Genomic DNA, 20308 nt, shown 5'->3' with positions numbered 1-20308 from the left:
CTTTTGGGGACACCCAAGCAAGAGGAGTAAAATATTCTAAATTACACAGCTTGTAGTTGAGAAGGGCTTCACAGGTTTTCATTCTGGCTCCAACATTCATACTAATCACTACTAAGTCATGTTGTCTCTCAGTATGGCTTAAATAAAATGCTGCTGAAATATTTTGAATTTGTATTGATTATCATAATACAATTTCTTTAACTTGGGGAGGAAATTTACCACCAATAGGTCATATTTAACCTGTTTTCTGTAATAGCTCCTGTAGCTATCGTACAATTTCTGTCATAGTGGAATGTCTTACTAAAACAACTAGAAAAAAAGAAAACTGACTATCTCATGGTTATTCAGAAAAAGAAATTGAGAGAACAGTTAAAATTACTTTTCTTCCATTCTTCCTATGTTGGGTAAATTCAATTTGTTTCCTACCTCTAACCCACATAAAACACATTTAAAATAATTATCTGGATTGGTTCAGTTTCAGGTTTGTATAATGTTCATGACAAGTCTTCAAGCAAAAATCTTGTCTAATGCCACAAAATGTGAATATAATCTAGAGGCTGATTTTTCAAGTGTGGTGTGCAGATCATGTGTTTACTATTAGTAACAACGCTGATTCTACGGCAGTGCTGTTTGAGTTTCATAAATTTTAATCACTATCCTTTAATTTTTAACTCAGTTTTTAGAATGGTCTGTCGGGGGAGGGGATGCCTGGGTGGCTCAGTGGGTTAAACGGCTGCCTTCAGCTCAGGTCATGATCCCAGCGTCCGGGGATCGAGTCTCACATCGGGCTCTTTGCTCGGCGGGGAGTCTGCTTGTCCCTGCTTCTCCCTCTGCCTCTGTCTACCACTTTGTCTGCCTGTGCTCATGCTCGCTCACTCTCTCTAACAAATAAATAAATAAAATCTTTAAAAATAAAATAAAATAAATTTGCCTGTGGGGGAGAGCACCATGCACTGTAATGTAGGGATGATCTTTCTTCTGTTTATTTTCTAAATTGGTCAAATGCTAGAGCTGGTTGGATATCAATTGTAGTTATTAATATTGAAAATTGAATACGGTGACTTCTTTCTATCATTTATCTAAAAGCACTTATTGATGATTCACTCTGTGACAGGACTTTCTGTTAAAAAGTAATGAGCCCTTGATTTCAATTGGCTTAGACCACACCAAAAAAAGTCTCGGATTCCTGCCGATTAACTCTATGCCATTTGAGATGGTTGCAACTATGATGAACGTGGGATTTTATACTTCCTATTTTTAAGATATTGAATATATTATTTAATACTCAAGTTGGTGAGATGGATAGTGATTACTCCCTTTAATAGGTGAGAAAAGTGAGTCATAATAAGATTTCTGGCCTTAAACAGTTTCTAAAGTGCTTATATTAAAAATCTGTGGGGCACCTGGGTGACTCAGTGGGTTAAGCCTCTGCCTTCAGCACAGGTCATGATCTCAGGGTCCTGGGATTGAGCCCCTGCATCGGGGTCTCTGCTCAGTGGGGAGCCTGCTTCCTCCTCTCTCTCTCTGCCTTACTCTCTGTCTACTTGTGATCTCTGTGTGAAATAAATAAATAAAATCTTAAAAAAAAAATCTGGGGCTTCTGGGTGGCTCAGTCAGTTTAGCTCCAGCTCAGTTTCAGTTCAGGTCATGAAACCAGAGTCATGGGATCAAGCTCCATATGGAGCTCAGCACTCTATTTGGAGTCTGCTTGAGATTCTCTGTCTACCCTTCCTCCTAATCTGCTCTCCTCCTGTGCTGGCAATCTCTCTCTCTCTCAAATAAATAAATTAAATAAATAGATAGATAGATAGATAGACAGAATCTTTAACAACAATGACAAAAAATCCAGGCAGTGTGGTTTTGCAAAGTCCATGCATGTTCTTAATCAAATGCTAGCTAGCTCCTTGCCAAAATAATCACTGATAAATGGTTGGGAGTGGAACACTGGAATAAGTTAAATCAAAGTTTTACAAATATACACTATCACAGCAACCCAAAAGATCATTTAACATTATTGCCACACTAATTAATTGATGTCCCCAGATTAACCCTGTGTACCAAAGTCTCCCAAGGAACTAAAATAACTGGCATAAGAATCTTGATCAGCAAATTGTTCTCACATGGTGAATTTTTAATAGGTAAATACACTACGTGTTTTCTTTCTTTCTTAACATCCCATGAGAACTGCCACTTATTAAGCAGTCACCAGGGTTCCACAGGACTCACCTAATGAGTATTTGACAAGGTTGGACATTTTAATTACAGAAATGAGGCTATTTCTGTGACTCAGGATTCCTGGGGGGAACTTTTATTAACTAAAAATCATCAGAAAATCCATAGTGCCTGTTTTTATTTTATTCAGTGGGTCAAGGAATAGGGGACTTGCAAAATGTATTGACAGGAATATTTGTGAGAAAAATCTCCATGTTCTTATTGCCCCTTCAAGACAAAATTGATCAATGTATGATCAATTTAATTAAGCAAATTAATATGCAGGAAAATAGGGCTACAATGAAACATTTAAAATTAATCAGCTTATAGTAATGATATTTTGAGTGGTTTATTTTAATTTTTTAATTTTTGCTTAGTTTTACAATTTCTAAATTTTCTGGAATTAGTATTTTTTAATAATGAGAAAAAATTATAATTTTCCAACTATAATGTTCTGGCCTTTATTTTATCTTGAATAAAAAGTCCTTTTAAATATGGTTTTGTTCTTATTCATTCATTCTCTTTGGTACTGAAATTGAATAAACAAAGGAGGTAAAATTTCTTTTTCTTTTTTTTTTAAAGATTTTATTTATTTATTTGACAGAGAGAGAGAGAGAGAGATCACAAGTAGGCATAGAGGCAGGCAAAGAGAGAGGGGAAGCAGGCTCCCTGCTCAACAGAGATCCCAATGTGGGGCTCAATCCCAGGACCCTGAGATCAAGACCTAGGCCGAAGGCAGAGGCTCAACCCACTGAGCCACCCAGGTGCCCCAAAGAGGTAAAATTTCTATCCTGATTATCATACGTAATACTTTCTTCAGTTGTAATGAAAATTCACTTGATAGTAATTGTTACATATACTTTGGACATCTTGCTCCATCTTTTCAAGTCTACCTAAAATAATATAACTCATGATGGATTAAAAAAAATATATATATATACACATATATATATATTTCACTTAGATTTTAGTTATATTAGCAAGCTAAGTTGGTAAGAATATTACCATATTGCCACATTTTTAAATCATCTGTCCCCAAAAGAAATGGGTTTATTGTTCTGATCTAAACATTTATTTTCACATTCATAATATTACCAATGATATTTATTTATTTATTTATTTATCTATTTATTTTTAATGATTTTACTTATTTATTTGACACAGAGAGAGAGCACAAACAGGGGGAGTGGCAGGTAGAAGGAGAGGGAGAAGCTGGCTTCCTACTCAGCAGGGAGCTTACTGGTGTGGGGCTCCATCCCAGGATGCTGGGATCATGACCTAAGTCAAAGGCAGACACTTAACCCACTGAGCCACCCAGGTGCCCCTACTACTGGTGATTTTTAAACTTTCCCTTAAATCTCAGAAGTATAAATTATTTTTGCAAATTCTAACATGTATTTCTTCATAAAGCTCTGATGTAATCTTTGCCTCATTAAGCAAACAAAAAAAACAAACATAACAGTTGACTGGTTGGCAGTGTAGGCCCATTGATGGCTAACATTTGTAGACACAGATCAATAACACAATTTTGAATATTTACCTGACTACTCTTCTTTTTTTAAAAAATTTGACCTTTTTAAAAGTCTTAAATAAGTGTGTTATTTCACATAGATTCATGAAGACTCCCAAAACTACAAGTGAGTCCACTTTACTGGCAATTAAAATACCATAGAAGTGTTGACGGTGGGGTTGTAAGTTTTCAAAATGGCAAACAGTTATGATAATGTTCTGAACAGAAGATATTTCCCTTATTTCTTCTATTTACATCATAATTGTATTCTTCAAAAAATAAAAACCTGGAAATATTTAATTCATATAAAATGCTAAAAATATTTTGTGTTTATATGTAAATTTTGCTCTTACTTTCAAATATTTCTGAATAGTTGATTCACTTACATTAATGCTTGACTAGATATTTGAAAGTTATGGGTGAAATGGACAAGTCTTCATTGTGCACAATGTTGCAATAAAGTTGCAATGTAGATAATACAGATTCTCTGAAGAAAACTGGAATTAACCAAAAACATGCTAATTTGATGAAATAGAGACTGTTAAAGAGTGTTCAGGGACCTTGAAAGGAGTTAAAGCTTTATACTGCAGAGAATGGAAAACCAATTCATAGAATTCTTAGCTTTATACATAGGAAGATTATATTAGCAGGATGCAAGATAGATCATAATAAAGCAAAATGGAGATGGGGAAAATTTTGTGAAGTGAGGTCTTAGTTTGAGTTGTGGTCTGTGAATAATTACTGAAGCCATAGGCCATGGAAGTACTGAATGAATATAGATAATTAGGAGAAGATAAAAAGAACAAAACTCTAGGAGTGAAGGGCAGGGGATGGTGAGAGTAGCCAAGGAAAAATATTGGGAAACATTTTCAGAGATTCATGAGAAGAAGTTGCAGATTAAACTGTAATTATCAATTATTAGTATTGTCATTTAAGTCTGAACATGGTGCGGAAATGGTGTATGAGAAGAGATGGCATTAGAATTTGTTCCTTGGGAAGTTACCTTTTTTTCTGTGATCTGATTCAACATTTCAGTCAAATGTATAAACCAGGAAGTATAAAAATTATATAGTTAATTTATTCCCTAAATTTAGTATGGGAAGAATTTGAAAAAAAAAATGTGAAAAAACTTTCACTAAAATAAAAAAAAACTTTTTGACAAATAAAATGAAATATATAATATATACAATTTATGAGCTATTGTATCTTTTCAACAAGTATAACTTGTTTAATTACACAAGGGCCAAAAGAAATGAATATTCATTACACTAGCTGATTTAGGGGATGTTGGTTTCTATTATCTTTGTTTCCATTTGCAAATAAAGGCTGAAGAATATAATAAGTGAATTCCTATTTATCAATGTTTCTTCCAAATTGAACAAATAATATAGAGTTGATTACAGTATTTTGCCAATCATTTTACAGTGTTAAAATAGATATTTGTCCCTTTTTAGACTAGGTTTCCTTTCTACATTCAAAATATCACTTAAAATAATCTTAAATATTAATGTATTTACATGATACATATAGCTAAAAGTACTCATTCTATTTAAGGTAAATCCTGGCTCCTAAGTATGGCTTCAACTGAATTATGACAACTAATTATTTACTTTCATTATATATAAGTAGTAGTATATAATAGTATAATAAAATAATATATTAAAAGGCGGAATAGCTCATTGGATGTTCAAAACAGAGAGAGAGAGAAGGAAAAGAAAAGAAAGGAGGACTAAAACTGCAAGTTCAATGCTTACTGATCATATTTTACCCCAGAGAAAATCTTAACTGCCTTTAATTTATGGCAGAATTTATGCAGAATAAGCACACCTTGAGATGCACAGAGAATTTATTCAAAATGGATCTATGTCCACATAAATAATGTTTCTGGAGTGAATAAATAATCCAGTTGTAAAATATCTTGTCTAATATTATTCCAAAGAATTTTCTTTCAAAATTACAGTTTAAGGGAGGTTAATAGCAAATACCTCCAGTAAAGAAAAGAAAGGTTACAAAATATACACAAAATGACACCATTATTAAAACAGAACATATTCAGACTTTGTAGTCATTATTGTTGGAGAGAGTTTTAAAAAAAGAACAAAAACACACCTTATCTTGAAATCCAGATATTTTCTCACTACAGTCAAAATATTTTCCAAATAGTTTACCAAATATCATTTATATAGATCATAAAAATGTTCCTATTCATTACACGAATGACAGTGGGTGACTTGGAAATAATTTTAGCATTTTTTAATGGAATAAAAGTCTCTATATTTTAATGTACAACTATATAATGAGGATAAAATATAGAATTTCATTATAAAACCCTCTGAGTTTGTGAAAGCCATTTTATAAAGCTAGTAAGAACAATGCATTAAATCCAGAAATTATCAGTAATTAATGTTACTACATTCTTTCTATCCATTGTTATTCTTCCTTTCTTTTCTTTTATTTTCTTTCCTTTTCCCCAAGCTTCCTATGAGGCTTTAAATCAACTATGAAATCTTTCGTAAGTTCTTTAGTCAAGAGTCCCCTCCTTTATGGTCTCCAAATAGTCTGGCCAATCCCACTGCACTAAAAACTTTCCTCCTAGAAAAAATATTGTCATATTTAACATTGCCTACCATCTCTAACAAAGATGCCTGGAAGCTCTTAAAGTACATTTACTGGATTACCTTGGCCTCCGAAATTTAACAATGTTTCATAAATTTCCAGTGTTTGCAAACCACATAGTAAATGGCCAATATACCACAAAGAATTTAATACTAAGTTAAAACATATATTAAACATCTCTCAGAGGGTAATATGGTGGTAGAGTAGGAAGACCTCATCCACAACACAACTAGGAAACTATCAAATCATCCAAAACACTTCAGAAATTGACTTGAAGCCTGGAAAAACAAACTCCACAATTAAAGGTAGAAAAGAGGCCACAATGAAGAAGGTAAAAAATGCAAGTTTAGAAGAGAAATGGATAGTGGCTGCTGTGGTGGGGAGGGAGCCTAGGTTGTGGAAAAGGGTGAGATTAAAATTAGCACATGGAGGGGAGCTATGGGGAAAACAAATCCCCATAGCAGTTGTGTTGGAAAGAAAGAGGAGCCAAATTTCATGAGTTCTTGCAACTGTGGGGCTTAAAGTCTAGAGGTCTAAAGGTCAGTGGGCTTGGCTCAGGTAGAGCCCAGACAGAGGTATTGGGGCTGCTTCTGGATAGAAGGCAGAGCAAAGAGTCTGCAGACATATAGCATGGAAACAGTGATCTAAAGAGGGCCTAGGGCACACAATAGGGATGTTGTTTGCTTATCTTGAAACATGTCCCAGAAAAGCAGCATTCACAGACTCCTCTGGGAGCAAAGCAATTGGCAGGTGCCATTTCCTCCCCTGCTGCCCAGCATAAACTCAGTACCACCTCAAGGAACCTAACTTGCCTACATCAAGCCCTCCACATGACCTGGAAGAATTGCCCTTCCTAGTCATAACTCAGTCCCAGCAAGGCAGGGACTCCTCCACCTGAGGACCAGCCCAAATCTCTACTCCTACTATGTCTTCCAACCAGAGTTTTATAGGGCCTTGGTTCTGGAAGCAGCAGTGACAGGTCTCATTTCACAAGCATACCAGAGCACACATAGTTAAAATGTGCCATATTCAGGTAAGGGACCAAACACTGCCCACAACAGGAAAAGTGAGACAGATAAAGCAGACAGAACACAGTAGCAGAGCACAAACAGCATACAGTGGAGACACTCCCTGAAGTATCAGGCTCTGGGGAACAGGGGACATTATACTTCAGGCTACTATAGGACCTCTTTTTCATAAGGCCACTACTCTCAAGAACAGGAGACATATTTCCCTAACACACCGAAGCGGGCACAAAGACTTAGATAAAATGGAAAGACAGAGAATTTGTTCCAAAGGAAACAACAGGACAAAGCTCTTGCCAGATATTTAAGTGAAACAGATATAAGTAACATCCATGATAGAGAATTTAAAGTAATGATGATAAGATATTTACTGGACTTGAGAAAAGAGTGGAAGGCATGAGTGAAATAATTAACACAGAGATAAGTAATAACAGCAGAGATAATGGGCTCAATAAACAAAACGAGAAACAAGATCGATAGAATGAATAGTAGACTGGAAGAAGCAGAGGAACAAAATAATGATCTAGAAGACAGAGTAACAGAAAGTAATCAAGCTGGACAAAGAAGAGACAAAAGAATTATGCAAAATGAGAATAGCCTTAGAGAAATCAGGGACTCCATCAAATGTAATAACATTCACATTATAGAACTCTAGGAAGAAGAAGAGAGAAAATGGGGGCAGAAAATTTGTTTGAAAAGGTAATAGCTGAGAATATCCCTAATCTGGGGAAGGATACAGGCATCCTTCCCCAGATTAGACCCAGGAGGCCCAGAGAACCTCCAACAGAATCAACAAAAGCAGATCCACACCAAGACATATTATAATTAAAAAGGCAAAATATAATGATAAAGAAAGAAAACTTAAAAGCACTGAGAGAAGACAGTTACCTAGAAGGGAAACCCCCAGAAGGCTACCAGGAGGTTTTTAGCAGAAACTTTCAAAGCCAGAAGAGAGTGCCAGGGTATATTTAAATTGCTGAATGGGAAAAATCTGCAGTTACATACTCTATCTAGCAACAGAATGAGAGATAAAGAGTTTTCCAGACCAACAAAAACTAAAGGAGTTCATGACCACTAAACCAGCTCTGCAAGAAGTATTAAAGGGGACTCAATGGAAAGACCAAAGGTGACAGTATGAAGGTAGAAAACACAAAGCTGTGAAGAAATGAATATTTTTGTAAAATATCAGACAAGGAACTCCCAAAATAAAAGGATGTAAAATATGACACCATATACCTAAAATGTGAGGAGAAAGAGAATAAACAATGGTTTCAAACCTAAGTGACCATCAACTTAATATAGATCGCTATATGCAGAACATATTATATACAAACCTAATGCTAACCACAAATCAAAACCTGCCAATAAATATGCAAAAACTAAAGAGAAAGGAATCCAAATATATCACTGAAGAAAACCAGCAAAACACAAAAGAGAGAAAGACAAGAAAGGATCAAAGAAAATCTTCAAAAACTACCCCAAAACAGGTAATAAAATGGCAATAAAAATGTATCTAGCAATAATTACTGTGAATGTACGTGGACTATATACTCCAATCAAAAGACCTAGGGTGAGCAACATGGACGGGACTGGGAGAGAGTATGCTGAGTGAAATAAGTCAAGCAGAGAGAGTCAATTATCATATGGTCTCACTTATTTGTGGAGCATAACAAATAGCATGGAGGACATGGAGAGTTAGAGAGGAGAAGGGAGTTGGGGGAAATTAGAAGGGGAGGTGAACCATGAGAGACTATAGACTCCAAAAAACAATCTGAGTGTTTTGAAGGGGCGGGGGGTGGGAGGCTGGGGTACCAGGTGGTGGGTATTATAGAGGGCACGGATTGCATGGAGCATTGGGTGTGGTGCAAAAACAATGAATACTGTTATGCTGAAAATAAAAAAATAAATTAAAAAAATACCTAGGGTGACAGAATGGATAAAAAACAAAAAACAGGACCCATCTACATTCTGCCTATAAGAGACTCATCTTAGATCTACTGACATCTGTAGATTGGAGGTCAGAGGATGGAGAAACATCTATCACACGAATGGACATCAAAAGAAAGCTGAAGTAGTAATACTTACATAAGGCAAAATGGACTTTAAAACAGAAACTGTAATAAGAGACAAAGGACAACATTATATAATAATAAAATGGATAATCCAATAAGAAGATAAAATAATTGTAAATATTTATGTGCCCAACTCAAATATAAAACAAACATAAAAAAACTAAAGTTAAACAAACATAAAAGAACTATAGTTAATAACAAACATGAGGAAACTACAAAGTTTGGAGGGTAATTAATTTTTGTCATGCTCTCTCCTTCCCTTTCTGTGTATCTATTCACTCACACACCTACACTCAGGCATACAAATACATGTATATACACAAACACAAATAGACACAAAACCATTTTTCTGCTATCTATTGTTTTCTGCAAACTTTTTTTTTTAAATTTTTCCTTTGGTATGACATTATGTCTCATATCTTTTTATGGCAGTAAATTATCCTTCTGTCACATTGTGGTAGCAGCATAGCACTATATTTTACTTCACATGTGAGGCTTTTAGATAGTCTACATAGTCATTTCAGTGATGTACTTTACTAACATATCTGAAGTGTACTTTATTGTCTATACATCTGTACTTATATGTGTATTTCTATAGCACTGATTCCTAAAATTGGGATTGATTTTTGTGGGGTACCCCACACTTGCTGTATTGATCAGTATGTAAGACTAAATTGCTTCCAGAACTTACATTCTTAACAACAATTCTTGAAATACTATATTTAACTTCACCTTCCCAATGACTGCTATTGGACTTAAATTTTATTGATTTATTTGTGATAACCTTGTAGGAGGAAAGTAAAATAGCATATTTGCTCTAATTTTTGTTTATTTAATTGGCACTAAATTTTAGTACATTGGTTTCCTTGGTTTTTATGTTTTGCCACATTTTTTTAATTCATTGACTAATTTTAAAAAATAACTTGTAAATCTGTTTCATGTTATTACATGTAATCTTTTTTAATTAAAATTTTTAAATATTTTCTCCCAAAATGCTATTTGCATTTTGTCTCATTACAGCATGAACTTTTATATACATTGTTTATTTTTGACTTCCCATAAAATTGAATGTTGCATGAGAAACAAAGTAAATAATTTTTTTATTTATTTGTTTACTTTTCTTCCTTTGCTAGCACTTCACAAAAGATTTATATAGTCACTTGATGTTAGTTAATTGCAGATGTTCTGGATAACTGGACTCCTTTCATGAAACCACAAACCTAAAACAGTTTAGAGTCAACCACAATAATACAATATAATTAAAGGTCAGGCTCAACTGGACTTAGTGTCTAATCTCTTCTGGTGCTTTTTGCCTCTCTAACATTTCCAAAATCCTCCTTCCTAAGAGTCGAAAGGCAGCCACATCCTAAAGAGATTACTGTGGTGGCCTACAGCAATTTTCCCTTCTAGGGTTCCCTCCCACAAATCGCAAATCGATTAACTACATTCTCCTCTCTCTCATCTCTGTAAGACACAGTTTGTAGAATTATCAGACCTAAAATCTTTTAAGGTCATCGTTCAATTATAGGAGCAATATTCATGTTATTTATTATGATAACAGAATCCTTCAGAGATAATTGTCTACTAGTTTACCAGCTCTTAACTCAATATTATTTCTCACATACTCCATAATCAAACATACAAACTATTTACAATTCTGGGAAATATTTTGTACCTTTATGAACTTTTGGAAATACAACTTCTGTGTCTTCGTAGTATGTATCTGAACTATAAAACTGGAAGAAATGGCCACTTGTCTTGCACCATCATGGGCTAAGTTGCATTTTGCCCCAGGGGTAGCAAGTACCTGAGGTTTGGCTAGTCTGTATTTCAGTGTTACACTCAATGAAAAGAGCTCTGAAAAAAGAAAGAAAAGAAAAAAGAAAGAAAAGAAAAGAGTTCTGGAAATTCTACTCCTTTTTCTATATAAGTAGAATATTCTTTCAAAGCATCTACATATCTTATATGCAATATTTATGTCTTTCATTATTTGTATGGTTTGTGCTTGTTGCAGACGAGGATGATGATGATGATGGTGGTGGTGATGATGATAATTACTATCAGATGGAAACATTTTTATCTGGTATCTGGGACTGATTTATGTCCAGAACAGATATTGCCAATTTTCCATAACTGATTCCTTTTTTTTTTTAATATGGAATGATTCACAAATTTGCATGCCATCCTTGCACAGGGGTCAAGTTAATCTTCTCTGTATCACTCCAATTTTAGTATGTGTGCTGTCCAAGCAAGTACTGATTCTTCTTTTTTTTACCTGACATAGATTGAATTCTAACTATGAACTTTAAACTGATTGCATAGGTTGTTGATTTGTCATTTTTTGTTCAGTGGTCAAGTTACTTGAGTGGAAAAGATAAATAAGACAGATGGCAGGAAAATGCATACTGGGTACATTAGTGACACCAATTTTCTCTGCAAATAGATAGACTCTCCCATCACACAGCCAAGGCCAGATCTGCAGGAGGGTCTAATAGTAAGTTCAGGGAAATGTCCTGAGACTTCAACCCATCTGGGTAAGCAAACCGGGGAAGCCTGAAGCAATATTCAGAGCCCACTGTCCAAAACAATGTACTCAGATATTTCTGTTCTCTATTTGGCCCTGCCTTATCTTCAAGTTTAGGTTAAAATTGGCCCCCACCCCCCAAAAAAGGTTGAATATGTTTCTTTCAGTTCTGCTTCTTCCATTACTTTAACTACTTAGCTGATGGAAAAAAATGGGGTGCCCTCATTTTTTTGATGGCCTAATGATGTCCTTTCACACCTCCAAAGTAGAATTCACTTTCTCACACAATCTGCCTGCTGGTACTAAAGATGATATATGTCAAATTGGTGCTTTCTTTTACATTGGGTCTAATTTTTACTTGATTTGGCAGGTTATTGTTTTTTTTAAAGAGTTTTTTAGAGTTATTGAGTTATTATAATTCACTAGCTCAAATGCAGATGAACTTTCCTCTTTATTCTGTGTTTTTTTTTTTTTCATTCATTTTGGAGAGTTTTGTGAAAGGAGATATGAAAACAGTGCTTACTCTCTTTACTAGAATTCCCACTCATTTAAAACATATGCAAGCTTGTCTCTCTCTAAACACTGGAAGACAATAAGTGAATCCTTGGTTAACCACATTGTAACAGAAAGTTAAGAAAGTAAATAAATGTTTAAAGACATAAATCATTAGTCCATTTGTAGTTTACAGTATTACTTAACAGATATTCAGACAGAACACAATGAAATGGTATAATGAAAGTGACATTCTTAAAGAAATGTCACCATGAAGGATTAGGCAACATTACTTCACACATACAAGAAAGTAAAAAGGGGGTAAAAAATTTTCTGCAAAAATATCTTTTGGTTGAAAAAATTTAAGAACCTCATGAGTAATCTAGTAAGGCATAAATGGGTTTTCTTGGGTATTTGTATTTGTTTTGACATATTAGAAAATACTAGATTTTACATAAATTTCTGTCTTGAGTATACAGATATGCCCCTTTATACCAAACATAATCACAGAACAGAGTAACAGTGAATGAAAAAAAAAATCTTGTCCACTGAATTTTTCATTCACTAATGTTCTTAGGGGGAAAAGATGGAGGTCAGCAAACATAACTGTTTGTTCACATATTATCTCTGACACAAAACCCCTCACAAACATAAATTCTCCTCTGTATGCACTCATAAAGTAAAGGTTCCACATGAAATAAACAGGAACATTAAATATACAAATACATAAGCAGTCATAAATGTTAACCCCATCCCATTTTAGCATATTCATAAGTCTATTTCTGCATAATAATTAATGCCTAATGCTGTTTCAGCACCAACTTGGCTAATAATGAGACTTCAGTATGTGAAAATGTAAATGATTTTACTGACCAAGTAACAGGGGACATATATTTCTTTTCCATAAGAAAATCTAGCCAGTAAAAAAACTAGAGCAGGGTTGCAATGACAATATTTTTCTTTGGAATAAATTAGAAACCTCTTTCTTCAGTAAAAAGAAACATTATCAAACACCTTACTAGAAATCTGATAAAATAAAGTTACACTGCAGGTCAAGTCACTCTCATTGTCAGCAACATGATTTATAAAGCATGTGTCTTGTAGGACATCTACTGATGCGTATATAATCCTATAATCCCCATTCATCAATGTGAGTGCAATAATATGGTTCTCTTCAGCAGATCTCAATCTTGCACAGCAATATCTTAGGTGTTTCAAATGAGCATTGGCTACATAAATGTTATAGTATATGGACTTAGAGTTGGTATAGTTAAATTAATCCAGGTTTATAGTTCTTTCTGAAGTTATTTCATAGTATTCCAAATCTATGCAACAGATCTCAAAGTTCTGTCCTCCCTATTTGATGAATCTTGGTCATTTCAAAATCAGTGTGAAGACTGCCTCCAAATCCTAGCCCTGTTCTTATTTTTTCCTTTTCTCAAATATTGTGTGGGATTTTAATCCCCTTTTTCTCTCATTCATAAACTTATTCTATGATTTGTTCACTTGCCTTATCATTCAATCAAAACAATACATTTTTTTTTCAAGTTGTAGGTGATGACTTTACTGACCAAGGTGAGGTAGACCAGTAACTTCTAACTTTTAGAAAAACTAATGTCTCATGGAGATGAGGAATAAATAATACACATAAAGTATAATAAGTTCTACAACAGATAAAAGGACAAGATTACATGAAAGCATAGAAAAAGTGTTCAGGTGGCTAGGAGATATGCAAGTGAACATTTAATTTAAGTTATATTTTAAGGTTGAAAATTAAGTTGTAATTTTGATAACATATAGAAGGAAAAGCAAAAGGCTTCTTTTTTTTTTTTTTTTGAAGATTTTATTTATTCATTTGACAGACAGAGATCACAAGTAGGCAAAGAGACAGGCAGAGAGAGAGGAAGGGAAGCAGGCTCCCTGCAGAGCAGACAGCCCTATGCAGGACTTGATCCCAGGACCCTGAGATCATGGCCTGAGGCGAAGGCAGATGCTTTAACCCACCAAGCCACGCAGGCACCCCAGAAAAAGGCTTAAGTAGATGGAGAATAGTGTGTGAGGATACAGAGGGATGAAATATCACGGAATGGTGTGGAGCTATAAGTATTGAATATTGCAGGGTAGCAGAGGTCCAGGGAAATCTGGTAACATAACTGGAAAAGTAGGTAGGCACCAGATTGCAAAATCACTGTCTGCTAACAGTTTATATTTATTACTGGGGAAACACTAAAGAATGTCTAGCTGCCAATAGATTTAATCACATTTGGATTTAAGGAAATTAATATGTGCAGGGGGAGGGGCAAAGAAAGAGGGAGAATGAGACTCTCCTCTGAGCAGGGAGCCAGATGCAGGGCTCCATCCCAGGACCCAGAAATCATGACCTCAGCTGAAGGCAGATTCCTAACCAACTGAGCCATGGTGCCCTGTTGTCAGGCTTTATAAAAATTGTATTGCCATATTTTTCAATGGAGTAAAAATAGCACTTTATTATTTACTTTTCTTAAGTTAGGTGGCTAACAAGCATGACTAAACAATATATATTTAGGGGTACATGCATGTATAGTAAATAAGTTATAAATACATGTGGTTAAAACACGAAATTCTTACTATCCTCCAAGAATAATGTTTACCACTGAGGGAACAACAGATAGAAAGTATTTCATGGAGTGCACAGGTAGAATTGTAGTTAAGAAGTTTGATTTTTTTTAAGTTAGGTGCCATGATAATAGAAAGTTAATTAAGTATTATCCTGGTAACATTAATATATATTCTAAGATTCAAAATTTATAAAACAAACTGCTTAAAATGAATGAACAGTTACAAACAAAATATTTTAAAATAATACAAATGAATTTCAAATATTACATTATAAAATATTTTTAAATGAATTAGATAGGGAGAAAAATAAATAGAAGCTAATTCAACATCTCAGGTAAGAACAGATGAGAGATTTAACAGAGGAACTCTAGGCAAAAGAAAAGAAGTCAGGTTCAGTCAATGGTAAGAGAGAAAGGAAAACAGGACTGAAGGCTGCCCCAAAATTCAAGGTTAGAGGCACTCTGAAGAAGAAAGTGTTCATTAGGGTCTAACACTGCAGAAAATTGGAGCAGAAAAGTACAACTGGATTTTCAAACTGTGGGGGTCATTGGTCAATTTGGTCATATCTTTTCTATGCCTTAGTGCAGACTGAATCCATACAGCAATGGGGGTTCAAGATTTCTACTTTGGAGTTGCTTAGGGATGGTATTCTGGTTTGGAGAGCAGGTGCTGGGGTTCTTATGTTGGTATTGTGATTATAAGAAAATTTGAAATTTTTAAGTATCAACTAGAGATCAAAAAGTTACATTGTTAAGATGCTTTTATTTACACTTACATTACTTTTCAAAATGTCAATATTTGAACAATCATCATCATCATTAATGATATTATATTGCTCTTTGAGGTCATTTTAGGAAGTGTTGATGGGAACGGAGATGATCTTTTGGCACTAAAATAGTTGAGGAGGAATCAGGATATAAGAAGGAGAATTAGTGAGAGGCAATATAGGGCAATGGTTATAGTTATAGACTTATAAGCTAATTCCCCTGATCTGAATTCTGCTTCCATATACTCATGAACGAATATAGTTCAGTGAGTTAATGAACTTTTCTTTGCCTCAATTTCTTTGACTGTAAAGATACTACCCATCTCATAGCATTGTTAGGATTAGAGTAGTTAATATATAATAAGAATATTTTTTGATTTATAGTAATCTATTCTAATTAGTAATACTATTTTGGTATAATTGTGAAGAAATTAAAATTGCTTGTCCTTTCTGCTTGCTAGGTAGCTAAGAAATATTATGCAACACTTGTAAATAAGATACATGGATGATTGTATATCATCTTAATGTCATATTGGTACATGAAAGTCACCATTGAAGAATTATTTAATTTTCCAGGAGAATATATGTTCATTTGATTCACCATTTCTATTGATTACAGCTTAAGCTCTGTGAAATTACATATTAACTTGAAGAATAATGATAGTTGCAAATAATTTCTGCCTGTGGAAAAGAGAAACAATAATGTTTCAAGTTTAATGCCATGTAGGACATTAATTGGCTTTGTCTTTAACTTTGCAAGTTTGTTTCAGCATTCTAATTCTGAGTGACTTTGGTCTCTTTATACTAGTTTACCACCCTCCTGATACTCCCATTCATAGGAAAAATTATATGGCATGTGCTTAATATATATTTGTGTGACTCATGATTTGCTCTCATGATTTTTTGCTTGTATTAGCATTATGTTTTAACGTTAGAAAGTGTTTGTTTATAATACACTTTTACCTACTTTCCCATCTTGTACAGTAATAGTAGTAGTAGTAGTAAGCCAGTATAAAATAAGGTTCAATAAGAAATTTAGTGATATTGAAAGGAGGCAATCCTCATCTGGATATGGAAATATGATTAAAATATTTAGGGACCTCATTTCTTACATCTTAGGAACAGTCAAACTGTCCAAATTACTCAGGTAACCATTGCTTCTATATTTTGTTCCAAAATATAAAGGCCTGGGGCACTGAACATCCCCTAAAGCTTTAGCATCTTTCTATAGCCTGCTCTGCTCTTTGTCTTTTGAAAGATACAGAGGTCCCATTTCTTTCTGTCTTGATCAAAAGAAACCTTATTACTATGAATTTGTTTAGTACGGGCATGCAGCAAGTCTTCTTTCTTTCTCCAGATAAGTTATTTTTGAATGATGATACCAGATGAAACCCAGATCAAACAAGCCTACTAAATTCCTTTCTGGATTTATTTTGTAGACTTTCTATGCTCTATTAGACAGTATGCCTTGAGTTATGGGTGTATAGTGGAGAGAAAGAATGAGGAACAGGTAGATAGAAGATAAACAAATGTTCCTTAATTCCCAAGTAATTTCCTGAAAAACCCTCAAAGTGTAATTTCCAATCAAACTTGATAGTCCATCATTATTTAAAGGACTCAGTGCCAACTAAGCTGAGTCATCTCCTTCTCATAATTAATTATTACAGGAAATTTAAGATTATACTGCAAAGTGGATGGTGATGGAGAAGTGAAGAGAGAGAAAAACATTTTGTTTAAATTGTATCAGTGCAAAACCAAGAGGACAATTTACAAAAGAAGGTATTTAACAGAAAAAAAAAATCTAATAATAATAATAATAATAATAGAGGATGGCTGAGATCAAGAAGTGGAAGAATTAGATAGTTGGGAATAATACCTGCTCTTCTAAGATTAAAAGTAAATGTAGTGTGTTGATAAAAATATAATGATGCCTTTCATTAGCCTTGCTCTTTATGCTTCTTAAAATACTTTACATATATGGTCCATGTTTGATGTTGATTGCATTATCCCACATTATTTTACTTAAGCTCAGGCCAAAACATGTACCTTCTCCAGTCGTGTTTTTAAAAATCACTTTTGAAAAGTTACCTTCTTCTTTGGATAATATATTATTTTCAATAAAGCAATTCAATCATTGTAATCTTATAAGTAAAACCCAAAGCAGTAATACATAGTGGTTAATATTTGTGCTTTAATATTAAAATTCAGTATCTACAATTCACTAGGTGGGTGGCTTTTGTGGCAAGACGTTTAATCTTCTATCTTTGTTTTCTCATCTATAAAATGAGGACAATAGTTTTACCTATCTCATGGGGGTGTTTTTCACATAAAGGTTTTATGCTAAGCCCAGAGAAAGTCTTCAATATATGAAGAACTTTTAAAGCTCAACAATAAAAAACAAATTAAAAATTAAAAATGGGCAAAAGAGCAGAGGAGATATTTCTCCAAAGAAGATATAAAAATATCCACTAAGCACATGAAAAGATGCTGAATTTAATTAAGAATAGGGACATACAAATCAAAACCAGAATATATTACTTCACATGAATGAGGTGGCTATAATCAAGAAGAAAGTCAATAAAAAAAAATATTCGCAAAGATATAGAGAGATTCAAACCTTAAACACTCGTTTGGAATGTGAAATGGTGCAGCTACATCGAAAAACAATCTGGTAGGTCTTCAGAATCTTTAACTTAGAATTACTATGTAACAATTTCATTCCTGGTTACATAGCCAGGGGAAGTAAAAGAGAGAGAGAGAGGGAAAGAGGGAGAGAGAGAGAAAGAGAGAGAGAGAGAGAGAGAGAAGAAGAAGAAGAAGAAGAAGAAGAAGAAGAAGAAGAAGAAGAAGAAGAAGAAGAAGAAGAAGAAGAAGGAGGAGAAGAAGGAGAAGAGGAAGAAGAAGGAGAAGGAGAGGGACGCCTGGGTGGCTCAGTTGGTTGGACGACTGCCTTCGGCTCAGGTCATGATCCCGGAGTCCCGGGATCGAGTCCCGCATCGGGCTCCCAGCTGCATGGGGAGTCTGCTTCTCCCTCTGACCTTCTCCTCGCTCATGCTCTCTCTCACTGTCTCTCTCTCAAATAAATAAATAAAATCTTAAAAAAAAAAAAAAAAAAGAAGGAGAGGAGAAGAAGAAAATATTATGTCCACACAAAAACTTGTATACAAATGTTCATAGCAGGATTATTCACAATGGCCCCAAAGTGTAAATAACTTTAATGCCCAACAGCTCATGAATAGATACATAAAATGGGGTTCTAACCATGTGACATAACATTATTTGGTAATAAAACCAAATGAAGTACTAACACATACTACAACAGGAATGAATCTTAAAAACGTTATACCAAGCAAAAGAAGCCAATCTCAAAAGCCCACATACTGCATGATTTCAATGGGGGAGGGTGATTATTTATAGATACGAAGTTTCTTTATAAAGTGATGGAAATGTTTGAAAATGATTATGGTGATGGAGGTACAATTCTGTGAATATAGTAAAAAGCACTGAGTTGTACACTTTATTTTTTTTTTGAGTTGTACACTTTAAATTGGTGAATTGTATGGTTGGTGAATTATTACCTCAATAATGTTTTTATAAAACATAAAATATTTGGAGGCAGGAAAATGTTTACTCATTCTTGCACTATTATTTGTTGAGCCTCTACTGTTACCAGATAATGTTCTACTTGTAGTGACACTAAGGTTTTATTACTTAATGACAAAATGGCACTTATCCACCTTACCTAGAAATGCATTTACATTTCATGGAATTTCAGATTTAACAAGATATTTGGAAAATCATAAGGCTGCAAGGGACCACGTGGGACCAGAATGATTTAAAATAAACCACATCATCTTACAGTTAATGAGACAGATCTCAAGTGAATTGTTCAAAGACACACAGTTTTATTAAACAGTTAAAAAGCTGAATCTTAAAATTTTCAGTGCAATTTTATTCTTTTTAAAAACATTTTTATTTTTTTATTAACATATAATGTATTACCAGCCCCAGGGGTACAGGTCTGTGAATTGCAAGGTTTACACTTCACAGCGCTCCCATAGCACATACCTTCTGCAATTTTATTCTTAAATGTTATCCTCCGTTTTGTTCAAGAAGGGTTGAAATCTCACACACCTTCAACAATTAGGATATAGTTGGAAAAAAACTAGTTAAAAAAATGAGATTGTTGGCTAAAATCAAAGCAGCACTGGTGGGAATATATTCTGGACAAAATATAAAAAAAACAAATAAATAAATGAAAGAATGCAGTCTAGATTCTTATCCCATGTTTTAAAGAGAGACAAGAGAAATTATTTAGTTTCTTTCTTTAAAATTGATTTATTATAGGGGGGCCTGGGTGACTCAGTCATTAAGCATCTGCCTTCTGCTCAGGTTATGATCCCAGGATAGGGACTTGGAATACAGATCCACATCAAGCTCCCTGCTGGGTGGGAAGCCTGCTTCTCCTTCACCTATTCCCCCTGCTTGTGTTAC

General features: G+C 34.3%; 1 protein-coding gene and 1 non-coding gene across 2 annotated transcripts in view; both read right to left on the bottom strand.

Moving 5' to 3' along the window:
* The window catches only part of KLHL1 (kelch like family member 1), a 396571-nt gene that overhangs the window by 190841 nt on the left and 185422 nt on the right, over nucleotides 1-20308 (bottom strand). The window lies entirely within an intron of this gene.
* On the bottom strand, nucleotides 11584-11690 carry LOC131814187 (U6 spliceosomal RNA). Its single transcript, XR_009347188.1, has one exon. It is a non-coding gene; the product is annotated as a U6 spliceosomal RNA (small nuclear RNA).

This window comes from Mustela lutreola, chromosome 13 (assembly GCF_030435805.1).
Source record: "Mustela lutreola isolate mMusLut2 chromosome 13, mMusLut2.pri, whole genome shotgun sequence".
Classification (NCBI taxonomy): Eukaryota; Metazoa; Chordata; class Mammalia; order Carnivora; family Mustelidae; genus Mustela; species Mustela lutreola.
Note: the sequence above shows the minus strand (reverse complement) of the source record. Positions and strands in the feature narration are given on the sequence as shown.